Here is a 13850-nt window from a genome sequence, read left to right as displayed (position 1 = left end):
AGAAATATTCTAACAAACTAAAGAATATCGGTGTAGTTCTGCTTTTATTTCAGCAGTTACTGCTCCTCACAACTAAACAAACTCAGACATTATACAACGCATTATACAAAGTCCCAATGCCCCCAAGCCATTACATTCTACATCAGTACATGGAATAACTAAAACTTTTCTTACTTTGAACAGCAAAAAAAAAAATTCAATACAGCAACAAATTTGTGAATCGATGAAAAACAAACTATTGGTCAAATTTCACGCATAATTGTCAGGAGCTATGGGCCACTGACAGTAAAAGAACATATTTATCAGCTATAATATTATCTATTAAACTCCTACTCTGTGTAGATTTGTCATGGTGTAAAATCAGGTCATAAAGATGGTCGAACCAATTTGGTAATACGTGAATGGTGTTTGTACCAATTGCAGAGCCGGGGAACTCATATGATCATAGGACACCATAAGCTGAAATACAGAAGCCTTTTTTAGCTCAAGCTGCTCAAATAGTTGTTACTTATGCATCTTGCCACAACAGAATCACAACTGTATGCAATTTGCAATATTCCTTTACATTTTTTACATGTGACGCTGGTGTAGCTGTGCAACGATACATACTGCAATAACTACATCTCCCAGCAGGCACAGCTGCTGCTACAGAGAGGTGAAGGAAGGAGCTGTGCCATGCAAAGAGAACTGGTAGAGGTCTGCAGGGAGAGAAAGAGGAGGATGTGGAAGGATCTGTGGATCTGAGATACAGGGGCCTATATTAAGCCATGAACCATGCAGAAATGGCTTCTCAACATGGTTTAGGCATTTTAAAATAACATCCCTATATAAGAAAAGCATAATACAGAATATATCATAGATATCTCCTGCATTAGGCTAAGTACCACATTAAACCTCAGTCATCAAAATTTTCAATGGGGACTGTGGTGTGGGCCAATTTAACGAACCCCCAAAAGCCTAGCTTTACAGTGCATGGCCTCGATGGCTAACGCCATCAAATGATGGCGTTAGTGGTTGTACCCTATGGGGAGAGCATCGCAAGAGAGAGATCTTCGGATCCCTCTCCGCAGTTATTCCTGCTCTCCCCTCTTTTACGTAATGGTAAATGGCTCTGCGCGGAGTTGTTAGGGAAGGAGCGCCATTGCCGGGACAGCCTCGGATGTGCATGATTTTTTAATAAATGGCCTTGAAATATCATCACTTGTCATTGCGATAAGGGGTCATACTTAATGGGGGAGGTATGCAACCATTAGTAAATAATCCCCACAGAGAGATAGAGGTTGCAGGGAAAAGGTAGTTAACAGAGATGAGAAGGAAAGAGTCTGGAGAGTCAGAGAAAGAGACAGAGAGGAGATAAGGAGAGTGCTTGTACTCGTTCTAGAACTATGGGACAGAGTGGAGATAAGGAGAGTGCTTGTACCGTATCCAGAAGTATGGGACAGAGAGGAGATAAAGAGAGTGCTTTTACTGGTTCCAGAAATATGGGACATAGTGGAGATAAGGAGAGTGCTTGTATTGGTTCCAGATTATGGGACAGAGTGGAGATAAGGAGAGTGCTTGTACTGGTTCCAGAAGTATGGGACAGAGTGGAGATAAGGAGAGTGCGTGTACTGGTTCCAGAAGTATGGAACAGAGTGGAGATAAGGAGAGAGCTTGTACTGGTTCCAGAAGTATGGGACAGAGAGAAGATAAGGAGAGAGCTTGTACTGGTTCCAGAAGTATGGGACAGAGAGAAGATAAGGAGAGTGCTTGCACTGGTTCCAGAAGTATGGGACAGAGAGAAGATAAGGAGAGTGCTTGTACTGGTTCCATAAGTATGGGACAGAGTGGCTTCAGCAGATTCAGGAGAAGGAGCCAGGCAGGAGAAAGAGTGTAGAAACTTCAGCTGAGCATCGCTGGTTATTTCACTACTTTCATGAGTTACGGGCAGATATATTGCCAAAGGGGTGAAGAGTTAGGGATAGAGGGTTATAGCTGTAAAGAGGAGTAAGTTTGTTGCTCTAAATTTGGCGTTCTAATACAACATACTTGTGGCTCTACATGTGCTAAAATCAACCTAAACAGCGGAGAGAGATATTGCAGGTGGCCATCTTGGTAGAGGCAGTGAGCAACAGATAGCTGAATGCAGTGTTTGAACATTTAATAAGTCAATTTGTGTGTTGAAGAAAGTCAACATTTCAGCCTCTTTGACATCTATTTGGAAACGACAAGATACAACAGTATACGAAACACCAGCACAAGAAAGTTAATTGTGTATTGTTGCATGCTGTTTGGTTGTGTTGGGAGTTGTAGGTGGGCTGTACATACTCAGCACTGTTCAATGTGAGGAGTTAGAGATATTACAGTAGGTAGAGTGTTGCCCAAAGGTTATACTTGCACTTAATTACGATGGTGCATTGTTCAGTTGAATTAATCCATGACTCGCTTTGTACAGCTATTTGTTGATATTTATATATATATAGACAAAGGTATTTGGACGCTTGACCATCACACCGACAGGGACTGTAATAACATTGTCCCCCTTTGCAGCGATAACAGCTTCCACTCTTCTTGGAAGGCTTTCCACATGATGTTGGAGTGTTTCTGTGGGAATTTGTGTCCATTTATTCTGTAGAGCATTTATTAGGTCAGGCACTGATTTTGGATGAGAAGGCCTGGCTCGCAATTTCCATTCCGGTTCATCCCAAAGGTGTTCGAATGGGGTTGAGGTCAGGGCTCTGTGTGGGACAGTAAAGTTCTTCCACACCAAACTCATCAAACCATGTATTTGTAGTAATGTTGGAATAGAAACGGGCTTTCCCCAAGTTGTTGGAAGCATAGTATCGTCCAAAATTACTTGGTATGCTAAAACATTAAGATTTCCCTTCACTGGAGGTAAGGGGCCTAGCTCAAACCCTGAAAAACAGCCCCATACCATTATCCCTCCTCCACCAAATTCACAGTTGGCATAATGCAGTCAGGCAGGTAACATTATCCCAGTATCCGCCAAATACACACTCGCCCATCTGACTGCTAATCATAGAAGCGTGGTGTGACACTCCACAGAAGACATTTCCACTGCTCCACAGTCCAGTGTCGGTGTGCTTTACACCAATCCATCCAACACTTAGCACTGGTCTTGGTGATGTGAGGCTTGCATGCAGCTGCTCGGCCATGTAAATCCATTCCATTAAGGTCCCGCCGCACAGTTTTTGTGCTTACATTAATGCCAGTGTACGTTCGGAACTCTTCAGCTATGGAATCAGCAGAGCGTTGGCGACTTTTACGCACCATGCACCCTAGCAGTCGTTGACCCCCGCTCTGTGATTTTACGTGGTCTTCCGCTTCATGGCTGAGTTGCTGTTGTCCTTAAACACTTCCACTTTCTAATAATATCACCTACAGTCAGCCGTGGAATATTCAGCAGGAGTGAAGTTTCACAAACCGTCTTATTGCAAAGGTGGCATCCTATCACAGTACCACGCTTGAAGTCACTGAGCTCTTCAGAACGACCCATTTTGTATCACAAACGTTTGTAAATGGAGAGTGCATGGCTATGTGCTTGATTTTATATACCTCTGGCAACAGATTGAAACACCTCAATCCAATAATTAACAGGTGTGGCCAAATACTTTTGTCCATACAGTGTATGTGTGTTTATGTGTATATATATATATATATATATATATATATATATATATATACACACACGAACATATATCCGTACGAAAATACAAAAAAGCTGCTCTGTTTAGCTGTACGCAATAAATGTGCCGATAGCTTTTAAACAATTGCGTGCCTCTGTGTCTGTGCATATGTTAGCAGTAGGCCGGGGGTTCCTTGAGTTTTCCCCTGGTGTGTGGTCCCAGACATTTCCTGATAACCCACTTGTCCAGACTCAGGCAAAGATACTGCCAGCTACAAAAAAAATTAGAAGAGTCTGCTTTTAATTTACATACACACCATTCCCAGGGCACGGGAGGTGTTACAAAATAAAGGCTGGTCCACATTTACAAGAAAAAAAGGCATTAGCAGAACACACAAAATAGTCTTTGTCATTAAGATTTGTCTTGCTACAAACGTAAATAGTGGAGTTAGAACGAGAAAAAACAAAAAAAATAATCCATATATTGAGGTGGGTTCCATTCATCTCTAGCAGATATGACCTGATTTTAAAAACATAGGAAGAAAGGGCGCTCATGGTGTAATAATTAATGTACAATTGATGGAACTATTGAATAAAAGCAGCGCACATTTTTCAAATAAAGATGAAGCTTATCTGTCAAATGCTGGATAAATGTACTGCAGCCAGGATCCTCAGCTCTCACTTATAAACCCTTTATTATGTGTGGTTAATGGCTAGCACTTCTGCCTCACACCACTGGAGTTAAGAAGTTTGATTCCAGACTCAAGGCCTTTTCTGTGTGGAGCTTGTATGTTATGCCAGTGTTTTCGTGGTTTTCCTCCGTGTGCTCCGGTTTGCTCCCACACTCCAAAAACATACTGGTAGGTTAATTGGCTGTTATCAAATTGACCCTAGTCTGTCTGTGTGTGTGTGTTAGGGAATTTAGACTGTAAGCTCCAATGGGGCAAGAACTGATGTGAGTGACAATTTTTCTATGTACAGCGCTGAAAAATTGGTAGCACTATGTAAATAAATAATAATGATGATGATGATGATGATGAAGGAAAAACACATCGAGAAGACAACCACCCATGTGTGAAATCTTTTAAAACAGCTAATTTTTTATTCTGAACTTAACTGAGTCAGGGAAACTGGAGACCAGAGACGATCTTTTCAGGACCAGAATAGGTCAGAACCTTGTAATATTACATAATTACATTCTGTTTAGAATTTTTTAATGCATTATTATTATTATTATTATTATTATTATTATTATTAACTTTTGGTAATATAGTGCCAAAATAATACTCTAGAGAGGATGTTTATGTATTTGCATCAGTCCTTATTGAGCAGAGCTTACAGTCAAAATCCTCTACCATAAAAACTCAAATTACTCTACCAGTATGTTTTTGTATTTTGTGTTATAATTTAACAATATATTTACACTGGCTGATCCTATATTTTAAAACACATTTATTACGCTAAGTGAAAAGCAATGAGCTACATGATCAAAAAGATTTACTGATTCTTTGTCTTTGCAAGTCTCTGGATAACCCCCAGAAACGATATTCACTAAACAGCCTTTTACATTCTATTTTTTCCTGTGATAAATAGATGCTTAGTCATTTTAGGGAATATTCTGTTATAGAAAGCGATGAAGACAGACAGCGTTGCCTCATTTTTACAAAAGCGACTGAGGTCGTTTGATGAATTATTGATGGCGAGAAGCTACCAGGGAAGTTTATGAGTTGGTGAAACAAGAAATAATGTGAAGACAAATGATTAAAGCAAAGCTTGTGTCTTTCTGTTCTGCCTGTAACAAGCTGCTTTGCTGTGATTTAACCAATTGGGATAAACTTGTCTAAAATTAATCCAAAACAAGTTAGAGAGATGCAAAGTTCTGACTGCTGCACTCTGTTAGAAGTGGTAATTTGTTACTGTAATGATGATATAGTGACAAAAATAGCAGCATCACTTAATGTCTATATAATATTCCGCTAAAGAGCCAGTTTGTCAGGTGTAAATATGCAACATGTTCATATAGATGAAGACGCTCTGAATTTTATTATTCTAACATTTTCTGTTGCCTTCTGGAAGGAAAATAAGCGTAGAGTGGATTCTAACCTATTTGTGGGCAGGTAATTTCAGCTGACATGCATCAATGCAGTTGGAAAAGATTAGAGCTGAGCGGTGACATTTTCTAGAGGAACAAGCTACTTCACAGAGGTGTGACTTTCTGGCGATATAGGGGCTCGGTTTAGGTTAAACGCCAATTGCGTTCTTGTCGTCTAATGCGCTCTTTTACTCCTGTGCAAGCACACAAAGCGCTGGCTACAATACTAATGGTTTGTGCATGGTCTGATGTAAAAAAAAAAGCACATTATACACCAAGGGGCATATTCAATTGTCAGCGAGATTGTTTTGTCCCTGCAGCGTTAAAAAAAAAAAAAGTCCCACGCGGGTTTTTGCTGACAATAGCGACCGTTTGGAGTTAGAGCAGCGGGAAAACTCGTGCAATTCAATTGCAAAAGAGGTAACGCTGCCCACGCACGTTAAAAACTGTGTTTGCGAGACTTTAGGGGAGTGAAGGGGAGTTTTAACTCTGTCATGTAGAAGACAAAAAAAAGGATTTGCATACATTTATATATGTTAGATTGCATTACACATTGATAATATCTACATTACAATACTTAATTTAGCATATTTTTAACTTGAACTATTTTTTACCATACAATCATCTATACCATGTCAAAACACATTACTACATACCAAAAATATACATAAATATAATTAATTAGTGATTTTATTTATTTATTTATTTTTTTATTTTTTATTTCATTATTTTTCCACAAGAAAATCAACTTACACAAGTTAGGCATTAGTGATAAACATAAGTTTAACTTTTTTTCTACATTTTTACATGACTTCAACTACTTTTCAGAGGTTTTTTATTTTTAACACACCCCAGAGAGGTGCGAGATAACACAGCATATTTTCCTGTTTTACCCGCCGCATTAAAAAATAATTGAATAGCTTTTAATGCGGCTGCCTCTCGCACACCCTATACTTTCAATTGACCTTCTACTGGAGCACGAGAGGACCGTTTCATGAAACAAAACGTAGCACTAAAAATGGAATTGAATTGCGGGTAAAGTTGCGAGTTAAAATGACTTAACACGCTCTAAATAAAATACTCGCTGACAATTGAATATGCCCCCAAGAATGCAAATTACGTTTCACTTAACATGTGACCCGTAAATCTTTAAATGCCGCTTTTTTTTGCACTATTCTGTAGTGTGTTTTTACATTTGCATGTGAATAAAGAAGGGAACAGCAGCTCATCTTGGTATGTGGAGTAGAACTGACGACACATATGAACAATTTCTACGGCGAAACATGCAACATTTTGTGGCCAATTGTACAAGGCATTATATATATTGAGAAACAATTTTTAAAAATTATTCTTATACCTAGAAAATATCTTTATCTAAGCTCCTGTATCCCCCATCCCTTAACTTCAATAGGAACTTGTAGAACTATTGTTTTACCATTATCTGTGTAATGTCCCCTTTTTGAAACACTAGCGGTTTAAGAGGGGGGCCATTCAACAGAGGTGGATCTAAACATTTTCTTAAGGGTTCACTTTGATTGATGGGCCCTATCTCACCTTTGCACCTAACAGGGACGGACTGCTTGTGGCTGTAGACTAAGTACATGCACCTGGCGACCCACAAGTGACTGCACCCCCCCTAAAAAAAGTCTAGATCCGTCCCTGTTTGGAAAATGTGAGAGACGCTCCTGAGTGATGTCTTATGAATTAAACTACCTATGGGATGAATTAAACTACCTATGGAATGTAGTGTATATGTTGACTCCAATGCCTGTGACAAAACACTAAGATTGTAACACTGAGTGCACCTCCAAACTCACTTTCAAATCTAAACCCCTACCTGTGGGCTTATCTCTTTGGTCAGTGTTAGAGCCCTCCCATCCCAAAGCCAGTCAACAAATATTGAGGCTAGAGATAGTGACATCCACAGTGACAAGAGTGAGCCAGTAGGAGTTCCGAGAGAAGGAGACCCCAGAAATGAGCTATGTTCAGTGATGTACCTGTATGCCAGGGAGATAGAGAACCTGATTTCCGTGACCGAGCCGCCAGAAAACTGTATATGTCTGAGAGAGGAATTGGTAAAAACTCTGAGTGCAGAGGTGAAAGTTCGGAGACATAGATACGTCAGTTGTTGCCAGCCTTACTTGTCAGTGAGTCTCAGGTGCAGGCTCGTGGCTGTCCACCATATGGGGATCATGCGTGAGAGGCTGTCCATCAGCGAGTATCAAGTTGGGCAGAATGCAGAACAAGATGCCCTGTAGTGAGGTGAGATCAGGGCTCTGAGAGAGACACTTGGCTGTTAATCTGGAGGAAGAAATAGATTCACAATTCTGCTGTGTGGAGTTTGTATGTTCTCCCCGTGTTTGCATGGGTTTCCTACAGGTGCTCCGGTTTCCTCCCACAGTCCAAAAACATACTTGTAGGTTAATTGGCTGCTATCAAATTAACCCTAGTCTCTCCGTCTCTCTGTCTGTGTGTGTATGTTGGGGAATTTAGACTGTGAGCTCCAATGGGGCAGGGACTGATGTGAATGAGTTCTCTATACAGCGCTGCGGAACCAGTGGCGCTATATAAATAAATGGTGATGATGATGATCAGGGAGACTGTCAGCTCTTGAGACAGCTGTGTTATTTGACGTAACTCTGATTATGATTATGTAAATGGTATTATTAAGTTTTGTGCAGGAGAAAAATATATAATACAAGTGAGTATTTCATCAATAAGATGGTCCAGCATTGTGCTGCGCTAATGTGTTACCTCCACATCTAACTTTCCTGTTATACCCGAATGTGCAGAGACACCTGAGGAAGGATCCTAAGAATATACATCTACATCACCCCACAAACAAACAGGAGACTACATCTATCAATATTGCTTGTTAATGGTTTATATTAATGTGGTTTTATTTGAAATATGATGGTACTTTTACTGCTGCAATAACAACTAATATTGCCAATTTTTCAGCCTCAAAATGTGTGTGAAGCCCGATAACAATCTAAAGGTAATCATTGTTGATCATATCATTGAATTTGTCCTTTGTTGACCTATTATTATTCGACCATTACTCGTAGTTATTTCCAACCTTGCTGACAGTATGACCCAAGCACTCAGACAAGATCACCATCATTTATTTATATAGCGCCACCAAACATGCAGCGCTGTACAGAGAATATTTGTCACTCACATCAGTCCCTGCCCCATTGGAGCTTACAGTCTAAATTCCCTAACACACACATAATGTTAATTTTCTCAGCAGCCAATTAACCTACCAGTGTGTTTTTGGAATTTGGGAGGAAACCAGAGCACCAGGAGGAAACCCACGCAAACACGGGGAGAACATACAAACTCCACACAGATAATGGTCGGGAATTGAACTCACAAACCCAGTGCTGTGAGTCAGAAGTGCTAACCACTAAGCCACTGTGCTGCTCTCCCTTAGTATACTCACTAAGCGATCCCATTGCTTAGTAATCCAGTTGAGCTGCAAGATCGCAGCTTGTACATTTAAGTTAAGACTTATTTTATTTTTAACACTAATGAAAAAAGTTAAGTTAAGATCATAACCCAATAGACTCCAATTAAATACTATCCCTTGTGTTAACAATATCATGGACGATGGACGGATTTTGATTTTTTTGGGGATTGTAAAAAGTTATACAAAACATATTACCATAGGGACTGTGAGTGGATACATTCTAAGTTAGTAATTGTGAAACCCACATGGCCCTAAATAACACCATAAATTAGAAATAGCAATACTCTAATACATAAATAAATGTTTATCAAAGACCAAGTTGCATTTAAGGAAAAAAATATGGGAAAAGTAAAAAAATAAATGCAATACAAAATATTTAAAAAGTAATTTTTTTACCTTATCATAAGATCTTGCATTGAAGGTTATGGAGAAGGTGTTTAGTATTTTTATCGTGGTACACAATATTCCCTTAAATTTACATTGATCATTGATCATTGTTAATGTGATTCTCATGCAAATTAATATGATTTAGCACACGACATCCAAAGCTAGTTCGTTCGTCAGGACAGATTCAGAATCTGTATTTATGTGATTCCAATGTATTTAGCATAAACATTTTTCAATAGTCAGACGCAGGTCGAAGACAAGTTAAGTGATCACAAAGAAAGTCAATCAAAGCAATTTGGATTTCGTTTTATACTTGTTTGCCTCCTTATTGCCTATTGATTTTTGGTTTCTTTCTACTCTGCTAGTGAGGGATACGGAGACAGCACAAAATTACTTTCCTAATTCCTATTAGTCATCTGCCTTAAGTTACAAAGTGGCGTTAAAACAGCAAATTCTAAAATAAAGCCCAAGCAGATGAAGGACTACAACAGTCGTTGTTGTCAGTCAAACTTCCATCCACAGGAGAAAAATTAGGTGCCGTACATAAGGACATTGTAAAACAGTACAAGGCAAGATAGGACATTATAATAAAAGCAAGGTAAAACAACAAAATATATAGCAAACAAATAGCTGTACCAGCAGGAAGGACATGGTAGTTGGGGAATAGTCTCTGTCTGCAATGGCTTAAGGAAAGAGGCATGAGAGATGGGGGAGCAAATTAGCAAAATCTGAGCCTTTACCCAGCAGTGTTGGCGTAGCAAGCAGGATCAGAGCTGCTGGTTAAGGACAGGAGAGAAGACACAGGTATTGTGGTGGCATAGGTAATAAAAGGAGAAGGATATGTGGGAAGAGGGCCTTGGTCATGATAGCTTACAATCTAAAGGGGGGGTGGTAGACAAACTGGGGCGACACAGAAGGCGTATGACAGTGTGAAGGGGTGTAGGGATGGGTTAGAATGAAACATGGTGGACTTTGATGAAGAAATTGGTTTTGAAAGCCTTTTTGAAGCCTTGGAGGGAGGTGGTTAAATAGAAAACTTCATCCAAAAGGAACAGATGTAAATTATAATTGAAAACTCATACAAAAACATTGTTTACAGTGGCTGAGCAATTACTTCTTACATAATGACACATAGTTATTATTACTTATCACTTGCTGCAGTCAATGAACTCAATGCTCAGACCAAATCAGCAAGGGATAGCTGGAGATCAAATAGGATTATGGCACACAGCTTGTATTGTGTCCAGATGCATTATTGCTGTTACTGACTGATCTGTCAATTTTGATTATTTATTTTTCAGCCTGTCAGTTTCCAGCTACAGGTGTGGAATATTAGGGTTGTCTATATAAAAGGGTTTCCTGTCATTTGCAGCCCCACGCCTAAAATATATTCAATTAATTTACAAGCTACTCCTGTCTTAAACCAGACTCCCAGAATCCCTCTCCTCTTACTCTTTGGCCTGGTTCATCAAGGCACTGAGCACAGCTTGATTCGAACATGGCTGCGTACGCTCGAGCCTGGCATGCACCTTCTGTACATATACTACGGCAAAACGCACCTTCCCCTCCCTGTTCACTCCCCGAAATCATAGACTGAAGTAAGTGTCCATTTAATTTGAAGACAGAGCGGACAGGGCTTGGTTTACTGGTGTATATCCTGGATCTGGGCATGAGCAGAGCGATTTTGCATACGAAAATTGGCATATACATTTCTTGATGAATCAGGCCCTTGGTGTTAATGTCTTTGTGCATGACATCCGCCATGAAATCTCCTCTAAGCAACTTGGTCTCAACCTGTTCCCTCATTCCAGCTACCTCCCATTTACTCTAGACATGTCTACAATTGTTCTCCAGAATTTAGTTCAAGCTTTTCACCCTCACCTACATAGCCCTCACTGTCACCTCACCTTCATACATGTCTGACCTCGGCATGAGATAGACTCCTGCCTTGGACCTACGACTCTCCTCCACTCTAATTACCACCTCTCACTCCCTCTTTATAGACTTCTTCTGCACCACTCCCCACCTCTGGGTCTCCATTTTCTGCCTTACCAGACTATTCCCCAACTTCAACCATCTTTTAAGAGCTTCCTCAAAACTTGTCTTTCCACCTTGGTCTTTCCCACCCCACATAAGACTACTCTCTTTGCACCCTCTTCCTCCCACCTCCTACTAGCTCCTTTTGTCTCAACTTCTCAGTCCCTCTAGATTGTAAGCTCTCATGAGCAGGGTTCTCAGTTTATTTATTTTTGCAGAATTGTGGAAATTTTTTCTCCCACATCATATTATAGAGATATCATGTGAGCTCACTGTTGCAGCTGCTCCGGTAGTTGCAGATTAGATATAAAACTACTATCGCACAGAATCAACACCATGAAAATTACCATATGAAGATACTTCTATTAATGACTATGGGTCTAGGTGCACTCTGCTCTAACAGACAATACACTGCTGAATACATCCATTCTGGAATATAAAGTCACATATGAACTCACAGAAAAAAACTGTCCAATGATCAGTCACCTGTTAACAATATAGTCATTAATGACAAAAAATGAAAACCCCAAAAAGTTTAATTTTTTCCCCATAAAATACATTTATCAGGATGTTATTAATGTCTACTGTACATAAAATGCATTTTTCACAGTTGCCCCTGATTGCAAACACATGTTTTAGCTGCATACACAGCCGTCATCACTAATCAGCACTTACACCTGACCTGTAGCTGGTACAAGTGATATGACTGAATAATCCGTACCTGAGAGATGCCCAAAGCTTGATTTGGACGTTGCACGTGCGTTCGAGTTTGGCACTCCCTTACTATACATTGACTACCTGCATACGCCCAGTCCCATGCCCTCTTCGCCCCTGAAATCGTAGTTTGTAGTAAGGGCACTTTGCAGCAAAAGATGAATCTGCGTTCTCTGGCGTATCGTTTATTTCTGGGCATGCGCAAAATAGTTGTGCACATTATATTATGGCACACATCAGCATATACATTCCTTAATGACTGATGCCCTGAATGAGGGACATGATGTCACTTATTCAATGTCTTTATTGTCATTGCGACGCCCCCTCACTGAGCGCTGGATGCTGACAGTGAGGGGCAACAGCCAACAGCTTCTTACCGGGAAAGCTGTTGGCTGCTCCTGCATATTGGTAATGGGCAGGGAGTGCGGCACTGGGTTATGATGTCACAGCCCTGTACCACGCTACCAAGACTCTCCACACAAGGTAAGAAGGAAAGACATGAATCAGGTTGCCAGTCCAAACGTCTGGATCTTAACATTTGTGACCAACTGTACCCCACTGTACTGAAATCATTTTCTTTTATTCTTTATTCCCTGTATCACATCATAGAACGTGGATGTATCTCCCGGAATCCTTTGGGGTTCAAATCGATGTGAAACTTTTTCTGAACAATGGTTTGCTCCATACTAAATTATCTTGTATCGGCTAAATTCATCCAAAACCTGGAACAGGTTTTATATCCCTAATCAGCAGATCATTGTGCATTAAAAAGTACGTCTTTCAGAAATAAAGATTATTCTTAAAAAAAACTACCCAAACTGTGTCTATTAGAAAAGAAAATTAGATGATATTGGCCTTTTAGAACTCTGGACAGCCTGAAAAATATCCTGTTCTGCTGTAATTGCCTCTAATGTTGTGATGACTTTACCTATCATTACGTCCTATAAGTCTCATTCACAGATGGACCATTATCTGTAATCCCATCTTGATAAAAACATAATGACATAATAAGGGTATATTTATGAATATAAAACAGTCATTATTACTCATTGATATGATAACGTTTAAACTAGAACTTACAATATCACCTGGGGAAAAAAATCTAATAATTGACAAACTTTTATATAAGATACTGTGAATTTTAGGATGAAAATCTTTTCATTAGTTTGTCAAGTACAATTCACATTTTTTTTCCCTTGTGTTTAATATTCTCTATCTGCCAAACGTGACTATGAAATTAAGGCTTCTACTTCGGTAATTCATTTGAATCTTTAATGAGGACATTAGTATTGTGAGAGATATAGATAAAAGTTGTAGCAGGGTGGATGTAGGTGAGGATGATAGAGAGGACATATCTATTATACATACAGTGCAGTAATTATCTTTCTGACAATACTGAGAAGTGTCTAGTACCTAATAGATATTCTACTGCTAACATAAGCTACACAGAACGTTATGACCGGTTGGTCATTCAATTGTTTTGCTCAAATAAGGAAAAGACTCAAACGTACTTGTGAAAAAAA

The sequence above is a fragment of the Mixophyes fleayi genome, chromosome 6 (genome assembly GCF_038048845.1).
Source record: "Mixophyes fleayi isolate aMixFle1 chromosome 6, aMixFle1.hap1, whole genome shotgun sequence".
In the NCBI taxonomy this organism is placed as follows: domain Eukaryota; kingdom Metazoa; phylum Chordata; class Amphibia; order Anura; family Limnodynastidae; genus Mixophyes; species Mixophyes fleayi.
This window is presented reverse-complemented; position numbering follows the sequence as displayed.